Source organism: Lissotriton vulgaris, chromosome 3_1 (assembly GCF_964263255.1).
Source record: "Lissotriton vulgaris chromosome 3_1, aLisVul1.2, whole genome shotgun sequence".
NCBI classification, from domain to species: domain Eukaryota; kingdom Metazoa; phylum Chordata; class Amphibia; order Caudata; family Salamandridae; genus Lissotriton; species Lissotriton vulgaris.
The window spans coordinates 1,634,729,566-1,634,749,858 of NC_141689.1; positions in this window are offsets into that span (position 1 = coordinate 1,634,729,566).

Sequence of the window (20,293 nt, forward strand, 5' to 3'; positions counted from 1 at the left end):
AAAAGCAAGCACACCAGCCCTGCTTCAACTGACATGAATTCATTTGCGGTTGATTTATTAATGTGTCACTGAATTTAAACTTCCAGTCTGGCACCTGCTTCCTTATCTGTAATTTGCTTTCTGTTGCAGTGCAATTTTTTTCCCCAGGACCTATGTGGCCTACTTGTAGCTATTCTATGGGCCTGCTGTGAGGGTCAGAGCAGGGTCATAGAATAGTTGCAAGTAGGCAACTGAACTCTGGAGGGGCCCCCAGGAAGCACTACAGGGAATGGTTACTAATGATGAGTTTGAACTTTTGCACCTGCTGAGTGCTTTCAGTTTTGCAAAACTAATTTTTCTGCAGAACAGCAACTGTAATGTCCCAAACAAACGTAGGCAACTGAACTCTGGAGGGGCCCCTCAGGAAGCACTACAGGGAATGGTTACTAATGATGAGTTTGAACTTTTGCACCTGCTGAGTGCTTTCAGTTTTGCAAAACTCGTTTTTCTGCAGAACAGCAACTGTAATGCCCCAAAGAAACTTACTTGTGAAAGTTGATTTCTAATCCAAAAGTGATCCAAAGAAAGTCAAAAAGACCTCAAATCCAAATATCCAGCAGCATCCACAAAAGTAATCCTTCCAGGTCAAGAATCCAAATGAAAGTGACCAGCACATGAAGAAAGCACAGGGAGGAGCCTGGTGGACAGGAACAGAAAGTTGGAGACTGTGGGGCACTTCCTTCCTCCCCCCCCCCCAAAATGGACTCCTTGCAAAAAAAAGTGCAGGCAAATGTCAACCTAAGGAGTTATTCTGATAAAAATCATCATTTTCAGAAGGTTTATGCTGCTTGCTGGTGGATTTCTTGTGCAGAATTGCAAATTTTGTAATTTCGCGAGTGCGAGATTGTTGCTGCCCGCCACATCTACGTGTTCGCAATTGCGAACTCCCGTGATACGTGATCACGGCGTACTCGCTGTGCAAGGTGGCAAGCCGCGATGACGTAATCGCGGTCGCCAAACTCCCGCGGGATCCCGAAGTAAGATCCAAAATGGCACAGCACTCGCAAAATATCGAGAAAAACAGCTTGGCAAACGCTGATTGATGGTAAGTGAACGCCGCGCGCCGCAATATTGTATCACCAAGCAAAAAAATCCACCGCGTGCGAATTTGCGGATTTTTGGCAAATTCGCAAGAGTTCGCGGATTGCGAATTTACCGAAAATCCGCAAAATCCGCGAGCGGAACGAATTTTCCGGCCCTGCTTAATTGCATTAGCCCTGAGGAAGTGTGTGGCTTATACCACTAAAGACAAAACACGTGTTGGCGGCTAGGATTGTTTGTGGATAAGTCCTGTGAAATAAATGAAGAAAAAAAGATTGTCTCAACCTTGATTTACTAAGGACTTTAACTGTTGATGAACCAAGCTCAGGATATATTTGTGTTTTGTCCCTTTAAGATTGATCCTGAATCTAAAGAGAAGGCCAAGCGGTACGGGAGCATGGTGGTGGCATGCCGGCCGCTCCCGCAACGCCAAAACTGTTAATCAGGTCCTATGTGTGCAATATCATTAATAACTTAAAATGTGCACACATGCTCTTTCACTTAAAAACATGTATCTTAATAACGTAGAGAATAACAAGAAAGTGAACCATGTATTCAGAGCACATTGACTTATGATCTGTGAACATATGCTGCTATTTAATATCAAAGAAGACTGTTGGAGCGGAAATCCCACGGTAATCTCTCTTTGGAAAATCTAGGTAATTTGTGGCACCATTACCTCTGATTACCGTTACCCTTGTTTCCACTTAAGGTCAATAGATCTTTGCCAGGGTTTATGACCAGGTAGCTCCTACATAAGCATGAGCAATTAATCAAATGCAAATAAATATTTTGAGCAGTTTTAAATGGATATATTTTCCAATCAAAATTTAAGAATCTCTGACTCTTCACTCAGTAGTCAGGTATCAGAATTGATAACAGGAAATTAGGCTAAAACAAACAAGGTAGGTAACAGGGAAGAGGGCGCACAGCAAAGAGTTTGGCTAGGAGTAAGAAATGCACATATCATAGATTATTGCTTCTAGGCAAGAAAAGGAAGGTTACCTAACTTCCCAAATATTCCCTGAACTAAGTCTAGGTTGTAAAAATTATATCAAAGTTCCTGCCGAGCAATCTGTTAACCAATCGTAATATTTTCAGAGTTCATGCAATTAATTTAAACAAAACAAGTCCATATGTTGTCCAATAGCCAGTCAGACACCAGAGTCTTGAAGTACGTTGATCCGTATTTTTATTCCAGATTTCAAAAATATTCTCTGTAGCCAAAGTTCAAAACATTCTCTGCAGCCAACACGTGTTTCGTTGGGCATCTATCTTATGCCAAAACAACTTCCTCAGGGCTGCAAGCCAAAACAATAAAAATATGGTATAGTATACCAGCAGCAATAAACTCTTACAGTTTATTGGAAAAGTTAATATTAATAAATAAGTCACCGCCTAAGTGAAAGAAAAGACATAAGGGCATATTACCAAGCAATAGCGATAATTATCGCTATTGCTTGGTTAGAGACAAAAATGTACCGCAGCGTTGCGGCGATTTTTACCGCAAATAAACCTTGGTATTACCAAGGTTTAACGCAAATGCGGTAAAAATCACCGCAAATCATGAATATCGCTGAAAAGTCAGCGATATTCATGCATTAGCGAGCTAATGCTCTTAGCCATGTTATCCACCTCCCATTGGATAACATGGCTAAGAACTGCTCAGGGCAGGTGTTAGCTTTTGGAGATATTCTCGCTTAGCGCGAATATCTCCAAAAGTTGGTAATAGGAGATAGCGATGTTAGCGACTGTTTTCAGTCTCTAACATCTTGGCACGCCCACTTTGCATCTCATTAGTGATAAATATCACTGACATGCAAAGTGGGGCCCAAGATGGTCGCTATCTCCTACTAGCTGTCGCTAACTGGTGTTAGCGGCAGCTAGGTAATAGGGAGATAATTTTATCTCCGCTTTCTTGGCTTTTAAAGCCAAAAAAGCGGAGATAAACCCCCTTGATAATATGCCCCCGAGTTCCCAAATTTGAGTGACAAAATATAGAAGGTCTAATACGTTCTATGTGACTCCCGGTGTCAGGGTGTAACCAACAACAAAAAATTCAGGTATTTCGCCATACATAAATAACATAAATGTGCATTACCTAGATTTCAATAGGTTTTTCGTCTGTATTTTGTTTCTTCCAAGGAATATTTACCAAGGATCAATAACTGTATCTGGAATGATATAAGGAGGCTCTTAGCTCTGTCCCCACAAGTCACAACCCGCCTATGTTAATAAAAACAATGGGTATACTACTTACTTATATTAATATAAAGTCATCTCTCTATGTCAAAGTTAAAGGGAGCGAAGTTCCTCTCAAGTCTAAAAAGATCAAAATTATATATGTATTCGAATATTGTATAAAAAATCGTCCTTATGTAACAAAGTTATAAGGACTAAAGAGTTACCTATTCATTCTTCGATGTAAAAAGCGTCTCTCTAGTTAATAGACACTTTGCTTTGTGTTCATACAAAGTCATACAAAGTCATACAAAGTCATACTTACATACGTTAACTAACGCGAACCCCATCGTAAGTGCAACCTGTATCAGCATACAAACATACTGATCACTTCACTGAACATAAACACGAACCCTCATTATAATATTGCTAAGGTAAAGCCCTGTTACCTCTCCGGTGCTCCACTTCCGCGTATCTCTAGTTTTCGGCGTCTTTTGTAATATCGTATTTGCAGAGTCTATTAAAGAAAAAACCACAAGATCGGTATCTTGCGTGTTTGTATATCAATTATGGCCTCTATTAAGGTAACTCTGATTATCGCTTACCTATATCTATTGCGAAGTCACATATATCTTCTGCTCAGTCCTTCCGTGTTCGGTTTACTGGCGTTTACCTTGGCCGCCATCTTACTTAAGTACAATGCGTCTGAGTTAGATTCAACTAAGGCGGCTACGGTTAGAACCACTCAGAGTTAGGTACAATAATATTAAAAGCTGGTCAGATACTTTAAGCTCACAATTTAGACAGAAAATCTAAAGATCGCGTATCGAATAATATTTAATTTCCGATCAAAAGTTTTGTTTAATTCTGATTTGTCTCAATATAACACTAGCGTATCAAATGTAATAATAACAGGTAAATAAGAAAAATAGATCTGTATTTTCTTTGCGCGAATCTTAAAGGTAGATACGGCATATTTTAACGCCGCCATTTTGAAGTGGACAGTAAATACAAAAAAAGAAGGTTTTAAATGAACACTGTTTTACCGAACTACGGAATTACTACGTCCTACGGTAAAATAGTATCTTGCCACGTAGGATAATGGCTTTACCTATCCAAAGTAACAATTATCTGCTTCTAACTAAATGAGCTTTCTAAACAACCACCGCGTTCTAGTACCGCCATATTGGAACGGGTAAGCCTACCAATAATAACAAGTTTTTTTACATGAACAGGCATATATTTACGCCAACAAGTTAAGACGGGTAGAGGATACACAGGATTCACGGATACTCTACCTATTTTTGTATTTGTGAGAACACTAATCTCATTATAAGTCTATGAAAAAAGGGGGTTCAACTCAGCTACACTGCTGTGGGAGCGACTAGCAGCGACAGTACATCGAGCGCCCTACATCATTCCACTGTTAGTAACCAAATCATTTATATATTTTTAGCAACAGCAGAAAAGGTCATGGCATTAACATTCGAAGTACCCAAGTGTCATCCAAATAACCATTTAACAAGTGTTCTGCAACCTTCTGTTACAAAGAGAAGCCTAATCAAATTCAACTAAGTGCACAAACCCACAATAAGATCTAAGATATTATTGTTCTCCCAAATAATATTGCAGTTCTGTATCCATGTTGAGTCCATCTTCTACAGCGCGAAGGACCATAATCCATCTTGCCTCTCTGCGTCTTAATTTCAGTAGCCTGTCTCCTCCTCATCTATCCAAAACCACTTGTTCAATACCATGATAGAAAAATGTATGATTCTCTGAATCATTCTTGTTTTGAATAAAGTGTGAAGCAATAGGGTACCTGGTGTCTCCATTCTTAAGTGCCCGATAATGTTCCACCATCCGGTCTTTGAGTCTCCTAACTGTACTTCCTACATAGATTTTTCCACATAGGCAGGCAATAACGTAAATCACAAAGGTAGTTTCACAGTTAATGAAAGAATCAATAAAGAATGTGCCTGTATTGTTATATTCAAACTTTTGTACCTTTCTCATTGCCCACCAACATGAGCTACAATTACCACAATGATAAAAGCCTTTTGGGCGAACACGTAGCCAGTCACTTTGACTTGATTGTGAAATAGGTTTTGGGTAGCTTGGACTAACAATATTAGCAATAGACATTCCTTTTCTTTAAGTAATGCTTGGTCTATCCGTTAAAAAAGGTTTCAAATCTTTATCAGAACAAAGCATATGCCAGTATTTCCTCATGATACTGAAGAGTTTGTGGCTCCCTCTACCAAAATTGGTAATCATTCTAACCTTCTGATTTGTCTTGGATACATCATTCTTAACCTTGGGCCTCAATGTAACATCTCGCTGTAATTTCTGTACTCTGTTAACAGCCTTATTACCAACAACATTCGCATATCCTCTATTTTTGAATCTCATGGTCATATCTGTAATATTTGCATGAAAGTCTACATCTTTAGAACAATTCCTCCTTGCTCTAATCATTTCCCCATAGGGGATGGAATTGATTTGGCTTTTAGGGTGGCAGCTGTCTGCTCGTAATAATGCATTGCAGCTAGTTTCCTTGCGAAACATGCGGCTGCATAGCTTATTATCTTCAACAAATAGTTGAATATCAAGAAAAGTCAGTTTTTCTTTGTCATAATGGGTAGTGAATGACATATTCAAATCATTAGTATTGAGGTATTTAAAAAAAGACTCCAACTCATCAGTAGTCCCTCTCCAAAATAACAAACAGTCATCAATGAATCTACCCCAGTAGTATATGTGATCTATCCATTGACTGCCTTTGGGGCCCCAAATCCACTCCGCCTCCAGTCTCCCCATAAAGAGGTTCACGAAGGACGGAGCAAATTTGGACCCCATCGCAGTCCCAATCTTTTGTTTATACCAGGTAGATTCAAAAAGAAAGTAATTGTTTTCCAATACCATCCTTGTCATCTCCAGTAACATAGATGTATGATCCAAATATTCCGCAGGTTTATTATTTAAAAAACTCTCAATGGCTAGAATTCCTTTCTCATGGTCTATATTGGAATATAAGGATACTACATCTAATGTAGCAAGAATCATATCGCTATCCCAAACTACATCATTCATTATATTGAGAACATGTTTAGTGTCCTCAATATGAGAGGGTAAGTTTTGTACAAAAGGTCTGAGATATGAGTCCACGAATTGAGACAACTTTTCTGTGGGCCCTCCTATGCCCGAAATTATCGGTCTACCCAGTGGTTTTTGTCTGTTCTTATGTACTTTCGGTAAACAGTACATGCATGGAGCCCTAGGTGATTGTACTTTGAGATATAGAAACTCATCATGATCTAAGAGACAACTGTCATACCAATCCTTAAGTTTCATGTTAATTTTGTACTTAATCATCTCTAGAGGATTAACAGTTACTTTCTCATAATATTTACTGTCCCCCAACTGAGATAGTACTTCATCATTATAGTCTTTCCGGTTCATAACAACAATGTTGCCACCCTTATCAGCACTGCGTATCATAAGGTCTGGGTGATCAGTCAATTTACGTAGTGCCTCCCTTTCATCCATTTTTAAATTGTCTGGAAGAGTTTTCTTGTGATGTTGTTCTCTTTTAATCAAATTATCTATCTCCAAAGTAACAGATTTGTAAAAAGCATCTACAACATTGCCAGTAGACAACTGTGGTGTCCATTAAGATCTCTCTTTAAATCCACTTTCGGATGCTAATCCTGGATTAATCTCAAGGTCTCTCAAAAGAGAGTTCATGGTTATTGGATCTTCTTCTGATTCAGTAAGGGATAACAAAAGTTTCGTGTCATGAAGTTCTTGAATGGTTATCTCACTCAATACTGGTTTATTAATAGTTTTCACCATAGCATTATCTTTTTGAGAAAAAAACTTTTTTAACTTCAACAAACGAACAAATTTATACAAATCAATTTTAGTAACATACCAATCAATACTCTTGGTAGGACAATATCCAAGGCCCTTCTTAAGTACATTAGTCATACTCTCAGACAATTCAATAGAAGAAAGATTAATCACTTCAATCTCATTAGTTCCTGGGTTAATTTCCTCCACGACCTCAGTCTCTCTCTCATCCCTGGGACCACTTCTCCTGCGTCTGCCACGGCTCCCTCTCCTTGTATTCCTGTTTGGGTGTTGCCATATCTCCCTCCTGTATCTCGATTTCCTTTCCTGATCCTTTGGTAAGATAGATACCTTCTCGATGTGTGGTAGAAAAGAAAGATTTTTATCACACATGATCATTAGATTTATCATGGTCCAAACTGATGTGAGGCATTGTCCAAGAAAATGTGGCCAGCAACCAGATGTCCAGCAAGAGGGCAAAGTATTGATAACTGTTTTTCTCTGAATTACATTTTAAACAGTTTACAGACATCCAGCCAGTGACTGCCTTAAGACCCTGCAGGAAGTTAGCATGTGTAGTGTTATGTTGACAATCCAAACTTAAAATAACTTGAGTTTCATGCAATAAGCACAATCAAGGTAACTGAAAGTTAGCAATCAGTTCCGCAAGAAGGGATTAAACAAAGTAGTGCTCATGAATGACTCTTGTCACACTCCGCACAATACAGGTTTAATGATGGATTTCTTAGCTCCGGCCTGTTAGGAAAGAGCACACCCAGTCCAAGGCAACCCTTCGGACCCCAGCTCTCACTGCTTGTCTGTGAGAATAAAGTGACAAATCAATCATGTCAAAGGCTACAGACATGTTAAGGAGGATAAGGGTTGCTCAAGTCCATGTCTTGACTCCTCTTTAAAATATGTGTTTTCAAGCATTCACACTAGATCATGATAAACACCTTTGATAAAGCTTACCCACACCTTTAGGTAGCCACTGTCACAAGACAATATGTATTTTAGCTAGCATCTGGTATATTTGCCCATGGACATGTGGCTTTATACAGAAACTTGACTATTAAAGACCCGCTCCAGCATTACCTTCAACAAGGGAGTGGGACTTTAGTAGCCGGTATAGCCCAGCTACGAAGGGCTATAAGGCTATTAGAACATTCTGCCACTTGAGGGCAGAATGTTCTAAACAATAAAACAAAGGCCGCTCGGAGTCCGAAGGGGTTTAAATGCCCTTGGGCCCTGATAGGCCTGTGTAAAACAACATTGGAATGTTGCTTTGTGGGCTTTTACCTGCCCGTAAAAGCTCAGAGCACTCCATGGTATTCAATGGAGTGTTCCACATTCCAATGTTCTAATAGTAAATATTGGCCACAAGTGTATCCAATTGGGACCATACAATGTTATATTCTATCATATTACTGCCATTCTGAACCATGTCATTCAAATCACTCTCAGTAATATTTTCCAGTTTCCAATCTGCAAAATGCGTAAAATTAATTTTCACAGTTGATTATGTCTTCAAACTGGAAGAAAAGTAATACTAATGCAAGTAGTTTGCTGCAAAGTTTCATTCAAAAAGATAATTTCTCTAGGGGTCATATACGCTGGAAATAAGGTGGCAACCCCACAAATGTGCCAAACGTTAGTTGCCCTGCACACTTCTCATCAATATTCTCCTTCCAATCAATAAAGCCTTGTTCTCTAAAGGAATATATAAACTGTGGCGAATCTCTACCCCAAATATGAATGATCAAAATCTTTTAAACTGTTCAGTTTCATGGAAATAATAATAAGCAGATGGGTCTTTATTATTAAAACAGGAAAGCTCGTTTTTAAAACGTTTATTACTGTTAATTGGATGAGTTCCACAGACTTCCATGAGTGTTTAATCGATTAATGTAATTGTGCCCATAATGACGAAAACAGAACAGTTCCTGATGGTTACCTACATCAAGACAAAGATCTTCATTGTCCAATGAACTTAAATAGGAAGAGAGCAGTTTAACAGCATTGATGTCCCATGAACTTGTAAATGGACTTGGTGTGACAATGTCATTCATTAAAATAAAACTGTATGGAATTTGAATCATTTCTGTAGGGTCTAGAATAGGTAGCTAGTGAACATGTACTGATGTTAGTAGAAAGAATGACTCTTTTAGCTCTGTGCAATGAGTAGTGTGGTTCCATCTCTTCTATCACAGATGATGGTGTCATACTTTCAAGAAGATAGTGCTCATGCAACATCAACAAACTAATAATTAGCATGGTAATACACAATAGAAACAATGATATTGTGAAAAATATATAAAAAATAGGACCATGATTGGCGGATATATGTCTCATTGGCCCAGCAACTGGGAAGAATCCATTAGTAGCATCAAATAATTATAGAAGTTGGGTCAGGAGGAGGCAAGATGGTGGCCGCACTCGTGCTCGAGTAAGCTTACTTCTTACCCCATATCAATTCCCCCCTCATACCTTCTTGCTTGGACGGGCTGGTGTCCACGGCTGATTTTCTCCTTGTCTGGCATGATCTGGAGGCTGTGTTGGAAATGCTTCAAGCTGCCTGTGCCTTCGAGGTTCGTCAACACGGGTCCTTTGTTTTCCTGGATTCAGTCGACTCATGCAGCACTCCCGATGCCTCTGAAGACTGTGAGAGGTGTTAAGAGTCGCGGACCACCCACAGTGAGGAATATCATGGAGGCAATAGGTGTAGGGGCTGGAGCAGGAGCCGGAGCTCAGAGGGCAGCCAGAAGTGTGTCTGTCGACTCTGGAGAGCCGATTCTGTAAACAGGCTCTTCTGTCCGCTGCAAGAAAACGGTGCTGTCATTATTTCAAACCCAGACAGCAAAGACTAGAAAGCTACAGGTTGGCGAGATGGAGGCTGATGAGACTGCAGCTAAGGCCAGCGTGATGACTGAGGGGACCCCCTCGCTGAACCAAGAAGTAACTCACCAGTTCACCTCTCCAATCTCTCTCTGTGGCAAAGAGGTGAGTGATTGAAGTGGGGTGACTGGGGAGGAGTGCAGGGGGGGCTCCGAGCATGGGGGAATCCCTGACATTGTTGTGGGATCTCTTGTTGGAGGGGGATCAGGGTATACTTTGCCAGTAATCCCCCAATGGACCTCGCTTGAGAGTGAATGCTTGCAAGTATCCCGGTCAGAAATGGGGACCTGCAATAGATCCCCTGATGGTACTAGACCCAGGGGAAAAGCCAAATCAGGGAGCTCTAAACTCTCGATTTGGGGGGACTAAGCTTGTAGCTGGTACAATCCGGGACCTTAAAAAAGGGGTGAATTTTGGTGATAAGTTTTACTCAATGTCTGACCCCTCTAACTCTTCAGGCGATGAGAGCCTGGGAAAGGGCTGGAGAGGAAAAGACACAGTGACTGGAGTGACACAAGCAGCCTTCACATAGAAGAGGGGGATACAGGTGGCAAATCCGCAACCAGCCCTTCAACTGTCCAAAAACAGAATAACATGGAGTGCCGCCCATGACTAAGTTTAAGGGGCCCGTTGGCTCACTAGTCTGGGACTACTCCATTTCCCTAATTAGGGGGAAGGTAGAGATGTGGGTATTGGAGAGGTGGCTACCGGGACGTGGGAAAATCCAGAAGAAATCTTGTGCTTCATCATCTATCAGAGCATTATGGCTCACAGGGAGGAGACTCGGACGGAGAGACTAAGGACCCAAGGTGCGTGCCGCAAGTTGCAGAGTCGTGAAGTACTGTTCAGAATTCGCAGTAAGGATTGGGGAGGCAGAAGCCCGGATCTCAACACTGGAGGACAAGCTTGTCATCCAAAGAACCCGCACATATTCTCTAAGCATAGAAAGACAATACTATCTGGAAGTTAACTGACCTAGAAAATCGTGCAAGAAGGAACCATTTGAGAGTCCTTGGTATTCCTGAAGGCTTTGAGGGAATGGGCATCCTGAATTTTATTGTAGAACTCTTTACAGAGGCATTCCAGGAACGTACACAGTGGGACTGGAAGTTGGAAGTTCAAAGGGCGCACAAATTCCCTTTCAACCAGCATAAGAAACCAGGACAGTCCATAACCAAACCCAGAGCTATCCTGATATGTTTGAATAACTTTTGGGCCCAGGAAGCTATTTATGATCTAGCTAGGCTAGATAGTTTTTCACCTTCGAAGTCCAAGCAAAAGAATATCTGCAATCAATTTAGAATAGATAGGATAATGCATATATAAAGTTGTGGTTTGCATATTGATCTGGCTTAGTAGATATCTACTCCGGGAGGCCAGATGTTTTTTCCACCACTTTTTTCTAGCGGGGGAAACGGGGGGTTGTCACCTTCTCATCACCGAGGACCTTTGGTCCTTTGGCCACACTAAGTGGGGAGGAAGAGGGGGAGGGTGTCACAGAGGGTTGGGGGATGCTGGTAGGGGGGTGCGAGGGTTTGGGGCAGAAGGAGGGGGTAGATTCGGGGAGGAAGGGGGAAAAATAAAAAAGAAGACATTGTGGAAGCAGGTGGAGCATCGTGCATTAATTGGGCACGGAAAAAGGGTGGGAAAATCGGAGAAAATGTATAATATGAAGGACGAGAAAATTCAGATGGAGAAGGGATTTGAGAGTATCTGGAGGGACAGCCTCTGCTTTGGGATGGGTAAGATAAATATATGTAGCATCAATGGGTTAAATGATAGGATCAAACGAGCAAGGATTGCTGAGGTTCTTAGAACACAAGAATCTGATTTAATTTGTCAGCAGCAAACACACATCCCATGGGGAAGCAGGATATCTTGACGATCAAAGGCGACACCTTGACAGTGTGCTCCACTCAAACCTGTAATATAAGGAGGTCGCTATTCATGTTAGAGATGGCATGGGGTCTTGCACACGGTATTGGTGGATAAATGGGGCAGATGGGCGATTGTGTCACTACCCTTGGGATTGACAGTTTGCACTATTTATGGATCAAACCAGGATGACTTAAAAGTCTTTAATGACTTAGAAGTTGAGTTGCCATCCTGGCGAGAACCAGTAGTCATTTGTGGGGATCTGAATATAAATTTGGAGGTGAGCAGGGGTTTAATGTCTAAATACAATGGGAGGAGGCCATCAGTATATAAAGCTTTTGGTGCCCTAAAAAGAAGTTATAATTTAGTGGATGTGTGGGCTGATAAGAACCCGACAGATCCGGGGTTTACTTATTTTTCATATTCCCATAGAAAATATGTTAGTTTAGATTTATTTTTGTATCATCTTCTATGTGTAATGTTGCAGGAATTAAGAAGCTACCTAAACTGCTCTCTGACCATAACCCATTTATTGTAGACTGGGCAATACAACCAGATGTACGAGCTCAGCCCAAGTTGACATTTGACAGAAAATTGCGTTTCAATGTCTCCTTCATACAGCACGCAGTGGATTGTACAATATTTTGATGCGAACCGGTATAGCACTTCTCGTGGTATGGTCTGGGACAGTTTTAAGGCTGGCATGCGGGGCGAAGTTATTAATTTTGTTGGGAAGAATAGGCAATTGGAAAAGGATGAAATGGAGGGTTTGATTGATAGACTTGCAGTTTTAGAAAAGGACCATACTCTAGCAATCAGTCAAAATCAACAGGCAACAGCACCAACCCCGCAGCAAGAAATAGTGATGATTAAAGCTGAAATTAGCAGCTATTATAATAGGAGGTGTGCCACAGCGTATAAGGCACATAAAAAATTAGCTATGAATATGAAGAATCTGTTGACAAACTACCAGCGCTCCTCACAAAACAGAAGTTGGCTAGGAATAATATTTCAGGAATTAAAGGGCAGAATGGATGGTATGCCACAAGCTTAAAAGATATTATTAAAGTATTTGAATGCTTCTATCAGGATTTATACCGACAGGAGGACACTCACCCTTACTCTCCCAATCAGATTGATAGTATGGGGGACTCACACGGGAGTGATGATGAGATGCGACAGGAGTTAGAAGCAGAGATTACAGTGGAGGATGTTGTAAATGCCCTACAATCTATGGCCTCAGAAAGGCGGCAGGTCCTAATGGAATCCTCTTAGAACTTTATAAGGTATTCCAGCTGGAGCTAGCTCCTTTACTCCTAGGTTTGTTTATTAGGGTACAACATAGTGGGATTCCAATGGTTTCTTGACAAGGGACTGAAGGACTGGGTTATTCTAAGACCCAGCGGTGCCAGGGATAACACCTGAAACCTTCGTGGGTTACCTGTTCCGGCGTACAAATGACAGAGACACGGGACACTTCCTTCAGCGTCAAAGATTCGAGGTTTATTTACTGTAGGGAACACAGAAGTCACGAGAAGTACATAGCATGTAAGTTCACGGAGACTGCTTCAAATTGTATCTGTGGATCACTCTTCTTATACAGTTTTCTGTCATAGGATAACATTACAAACAAAAGGTTACAACCCAGTTCCCACAGTAAATATCATAGGGGGTCGCTTTCATGTATCCAGGGCCCGGAACATAATTACAGTAGCATTTGGCGGTTCCCAACTGTAAAAGTACATCTTCCCACCATTAGTGCATTCCGTTGGACTGTAAACGAATCAAGGAAGAGTCAGAAACAGGTGCAGAGGAAGACGAGGATAGCGAATAGATCGAAGAGAGTGTAAAAGGGGAGGTATCAGGAAACACGATTGCAAGGATCAAAAGGACGTGCCTAATGAAATGCACAACTGAAACAATAGACCGACACGGCAAGATGAGCCTCCAGCGGGGCCATCTGCCTTACAGTTGTCATCCCCCTCGTCATAAAGACACTCTCAAAGGAACACGTGTCTTCCACAAGAGTTTAGGAATCCCAGGGTCGCGAAGCGGACAGTGTCCGTTCGCTGGCTACTTGAGGGCAAGAAACAAAATGGATGCCGTATCTAAGATGGAACCCGTGGGTTCAGATGGAGAAACCCACGAAACAGACGAACGGTTTAGGTTAGCATAGCGAAAACGCGTACACCCACTAAACTCGTCATTTGCGGTTCATAGATACCAGACTCGACCATATTCGAGGGAGTCGAAAACACCACTTACGATTGTCACGGAACCTCAGGACGGACATAGTCATCTTATTAAAAAAAGATAAACCCTCAAATAATCCGGCTTCCTATTGGTCTACATCGCTCATCAATTCAGATGCCAAGCTTTATTCTAAAATATTTGTGGTTTTATTCCTGGGAGGGGCACCGCCCGACCATATTAGGAGCACTATTGTCTTTATTAATGCAACAGAAGTGCTCGGGGAGCAGGTGGCCTTGATTCTCCTGGATACAGAAAAGGCCTTTGACCGAGTGTCCTGGCAGTATTTATGGGGAATCCTGGCATATAAGGGGTTAGGCCCGGGTCTTATTACAGCTATACAAGCAATGTATTCTTGACCCTACACCAAGTTGTAAGTCATGGGCCAAGAGTCAGGTTGCATACAGGTTGCCAGGGGGACAAGGGAGTGTTGCCCTTGCTCTCCAATCTTGTTTGCCTTATACATCGATCCGTTTATTCAGCAATCACTTCAAAACCGATGTATGTAACCAGTGTGTATCAATGGTTTTGACACCAAGGTAATGGCATATGCAGATGATATCACAATCCTGACTTCAGACCCTGAGATGGCGATGTTAGATATAGAAAGGTTGGCTGGAGAATATGGCAGGACATCAGAATGCCTATTGAATGCAGGGAAAACGCAGATTGTCTACAATTCCAATACTCTGTTTACGGATCCTATCAGGTTGGACGTAGCAGTTTATCTCGGGGTCCGGGTCAGCAGTAGGGTCAGTTCCGTGTGCTCAATAAATCTGAGTCCCATGTTTAATACGATCAGTACAGACACAAAAATGCCTGGACAGGCTACATCTCACGATAATTGGAGGATGCAACATTTTCAAAATGATGATCTTCCCTAGGATGTTGTATCTGATCAGCTCCATCCCTCTGGAGATTGAAGGACATTTGTTAAAACATTAGACTCTATCTTTATCAGCTTTATATGGCGGTATAAGAAAACTTGGCGATCTTTAAAGTTATTGACTCTACCACAAGATCGTGAAGGATGGGCGGTCCCCAATATGCTTTGTTACTATTATGCTACTTTCCTACAGCAGATGGATTTTCAACCTTTATTTTACGCCAGCTAAATCTTTCAGTTGGGGCAAGAGGGAGGACGATAAATGCCCTAGATGTGCTCATGGGCTAGCCGATCTGATGCATATTTTTTTTGTGTGGGAAACTGTCACTTCTAATAGAAGGGATTGAGGTGTTTCTGTATGAAGCATTGGGCAGGAGAGTTTGCAGAAGCCCATTACGGATGCTTTTGGGTCATGATAGTAGTGTGCAACTTGATAACCCCCGGTGAACTTTACATTTATTGTGGTCGTTGTTGCTCAGCTGATTATCGCCACTCAGTGGAAAGATGTTGAGCCCCCTACCTATCAGGCTTGGTTAGGTCACTTACTCGCTATTTATAATCTTGAAAGAACACTATATAACTGTAAGGGTAGCCATACCAGTAAGAGAGGTCATAAGATCTGGGCTCCAATGACCAAGTGGCTCAGAAGGCCCAGCGGTGGCAGGGATTGGTTAGACTCTGTTCTTTATGAAGAGGGCTGACTGATCTAGAAGTTCTGGGAGGAGTACTGTGAATAAGATCTTGGGTAATAGCTATACTTATTCTATGTTGTATTGGCCTTAACTATCTATTTCACTGTATTGTCTTCTTCTTGTGTAAATGAAATGTACAAGAAATGTATATCTTATTTATGATGAAATTCCCGCATATATTAATTTGCGATGCCCTAATGTTTGGTTTACAATCAATATTATTATTATTTTTTTAAATAATAATTATAGAAGTTGAAATATCTCCTACTTCTTGGAGAGAAGGAAGAAACACAGCTACAGTTTCAGGATTTGGATTGGGCTCATGTCAAAAAAATGTGATTTTTGCATTAATTAATAGAGGTTCTTTCTGTGATGCACATAAGGATCCAATTGTAGCAATAAAAGTTGATTTTGCAGCAGGTTCATTGTTAAAGATGTTGCTTGCACAACATCCAGATAAGAACTTGATGATGGGTGTTAAGATGAAGAAGAGAGACTCAAGATATATCAGCTGTTTAGCAAATGTAAGGGAAACACACAAGAGTGAATTTAAAGAATGAGAATTGCTATCAGTCTAGCATAAAAATGTTTTTAAATGTCCCCTACCACACTATCTGAAATTCTTTTTCACTGCTTCCACAGTGGAGCACTTTCTCTTTCCGCACGTTCCCTTGGAGCAACCTTTTCCCCCCTCCCCCTCCTTGTTTGGTTCAGTAAGTAATCTACTGTTCACCTCATAATTTGGAATAAACTCTCAGTGAAATATACCATGCTTCATCATAGGGCTGTTAACACAACTCCGCGCACACCAATGCAGGAGCTGGAGCAATAGGGAGGGGGAAGATAATACAACACAAAGTGACAATGATATGGGACCACAAGTGAAGAAAGTTGCAGATATAGTGATTAAAACTGGTACCAGGGAGTCCCTATTATAGTTTTAATATTGGGTACCCTGACCAGAGTAAAATAGTCACGTCAGGACCAGTGGATGGTGGTATAGGGAGCTTATAATGAGGTACCAACTCCTCCACTCCACAAAACATGTTTCAGACGGCTAAATGTAATACCCTGGCTTTCATCAAGACTCACAACAATATGATCCCTTGAGTACTAACCCTACCTCCTTACTTTTATTATTATTATTATTATTATTATTATTATTATTATTATTATTATTATTATTATTATTATTATTATTATTATTATTATTATTATTATTTTTATTGTTATTCTTCTAACTTTTTGGCTCAGATTGTGGTGATTATTTTATTGTAGCCCCAAAATGAACACACTGCATTGGCAACTGGGATTACAATCTGGAAAAGCAACAGTTACAGGACCCTCCCCTCTGTGGTTGGTCTCTTCCATTTTCTTTGAATACTGTTCCTCTTTCTCTTGTTTGGGTCTAACCAGGTTAAAGCGGATATGGCGGTTTAGCAAGGACGGCATTTGAAATGTACACATGGTGCTTTAATACTATAATAATATAAGATCCCATGCCTTTTACTATGGCTAGCATTACCTGGGTTCTTTTATTCCGGATTGACATGCAATGCAGCATCACGCTCAGAGACTGCTATGTACGAATGAGGTTAAAAATGTGATAGGGACACTTTTCTATATTGGCTTCATCTGAATACTGGACAAGGAGAGGCCCAATATGGACAGACTAGGAGTGTTATGCCTAATATTGTAGTTTGAATAACTTTGACCCATGCCTGTTACTTTGCCTTGTGTTTAGAGTGCTTGCCTTACAATGGATATAGCTTTCATGGTTACTAATTAGGACTTTGTACCTACAGCAGTTCTGCTGTAACATGTGCATGACTTAAGTGATCATGACTCGTATCACACTAATCTACTCATTACAAGCTTTAGTACAGTTAATTTTACACATCAGTTTATCCATTACGGGAAAGTGACCACATAAGTACATGGTTCAAATTCAGGTCTTATATAGAGTACATTCTATATACTAGTTTATGCATGTTGTTTTCGTTGCAGTTGTTGATATACATATGAACATTGAATGACATTAGTTGGCAGTAGACAAATAAACCCTGAAATTCCTGAAGAGAGGTATGCACATAGTATTACAACTTTGAATGATTGTCTATACACTGCAGTTATGACCTGGAATAAGGCCCCTTTTTTCTAAATTTTCTTCCTTCCCTTTTAGGTGCATAGACCTTAGTCCTGATAGAACCCATCTATCGGGCTATAGTGTGATTGACTCACCTGGGATACCTCTAAACGCTTTTGATAAAATGTTTGCTGTTCAGAAGTATTATAGCAAGCAAGGATGTGATAATTTTTTTATGTGATTTTTGCATATAATATCACACTTCATAGATCACTGTGTCGTCTGCACTTTAATCACTTTGGGTCCAATTCACGAAGGGCCTCCATACTCGTGGCAGAAGCCCGCAGCCATGGAGGATGGCCCCTCATTCGTGGCAGGACCGCCGCATTGAGAAACTGCATTTCAGAGGTCCCAATACGATTGCGGGGCCTCCTACATGAGTGTGGATGCACTTTGTGAATTGGGCACTTTGTGTAGAGCACCACTATATTTGATTGGTAAACTACATCTCTGTGAAAAAGAAACCAGAAGCTCAAGCAGTCATTTATTGATGCAATGAACTGCTGTCACATTTTAATGCTGGGTTGAAGGATTGTATCCCCAAAGATTTAACCTAGTGGTAATTAGCTTAATAAGTCCTGCTTGGTCATACTTATTATCACTTAAGAATCAGCAACGGGTGACAGTCAGCATACTTTGTGCATACATGGGAAGATGCTTGGGTGAAGCCTGATTGTTCACCAGTGTAACAGTGTGTAAAGATCAAAATGAACATCAGATGCGGGGAAAGGAACATTACTTTAACTCAAACTATTTGTACAGATCAGCAGCCTACTGTGCGGGTAGCAGAACTGGCGTCTCTTGGAAGACTAACGTTGCTTCACATGACAACACTACTCCAGCCAGAGTGCTATCTCTTCCACAAATCGAGGTAAATGATTTGAGACAGGCAGAAGGTCCACAGTATATGCTCAGCTTACATTTCGTATAGGTAAGTGTCATTTTCACAAAGCCCGGTAAGACTGGGAACCAAAAGCAGCCCTGGCAAATTCTGTCAGACCACCCCCATGCTGCATGTAGCAAGCAGGCACAGCATGAGAGCCCAACCACTGCAAAAGGAGTTGGGGGAGGTTTTCCCCCAAGAAATGTTTGAAATAAATTGAAAATATGGTGCGTTTTACAACACATATTTGTTTAGTATCAAACCTCATCCAATCATTGATCGGATGGATGGAGACTGGACGTAAGGTGGTGTGGCTCAATGATTGAATAGTTGATGGTAAGGAGTGGGTTATTACTTGAATTATTTCAAGAATGGAAGACAATGAACAAGGACTTTTAGCTATGTTGAGCACATGACCTAAATGCACTGACCAAGGGTGGGAGCTCTGGCCCACATGCATCAAGGGTTTTTGGAGTCGCAAACGGTGCGATTCCTTAAAATCGGCCGTTTGCGATTCCAAAATCTATTTTTGAAATGCATCATACATTTTCAGAAATCGCAACATTTTTGCGATTTCTAAAAATGCGATTGCTTTCAAGAAATCGCAAATTTGCGATTTCTTAAAAGCAATGCATGATTAGTTTTAAAATTGCGAATTCGCAATTAGGGTGTCAAATTTACCGAGTGGTTGAACCACTCGGTAAATTTGCAAAAAGTGTTAAAAACGCAGCAAATGCATTTTTTAAACATTCATGTTACAGACACATGTCCTTAGGACATGTGTGTGTGCAACATGATGTGAAAACAACATTTCATGGGTGCAGGGGGGGTTCATTTGAACCCCCCTCACCACCCTTGAAATGCAATCAGGATTTGCGATTTTCAAAGTGCGAATTCGCAATTCCCTTTGATCCCTTGGGCCGCCCATAGGATCAATGTGAATTGCGAATTCGCACTTTGAAAATCACATAATATTTGCGATTTGGTAGAAATTGCGATTTCTACCGAATCGCAAATAATTTGCGAAAATATTCATGCATCCCATTTTGCGAATTCTAAAATGTGAATCGCTATTTTTCGCACTTTAGAACTCGCAAAATCCCGGGATGATGCATGTGAGCCTCTGTTTTTCATTTTAGCTTCCACATTAAAAGATCACCTTCACAACTACTACTACCAATCCTTATGAAATATGCATTGTTTGGATGTATTTAACACTGTACAATCAATTAGCGCCTCCGAGAATAAAGCATAAATTATTAGGATGTGATCGAAAATGGAAGAGAGAATGAGATAACAATGCAGTGGCTGAAATGCGCAATGATCTTGCATCAATCCCGGCTTCCACTTGTACCAGATTGTGTGGTCCTGGGCAATTACTCGATCCACAGTGCCTCCCTTTCTCCATCATTACATGAGAGTGCCTTGAAATACATCAGTTTAAGGCGTGTGAACCACAAAAGCAAAATACGATATTGTTATCCCATCTGTGGTAACACCCTAGGCCACATTTAGGCAGGGAAATCAAGATTGCTTTCCTCTTTGTTTACTAA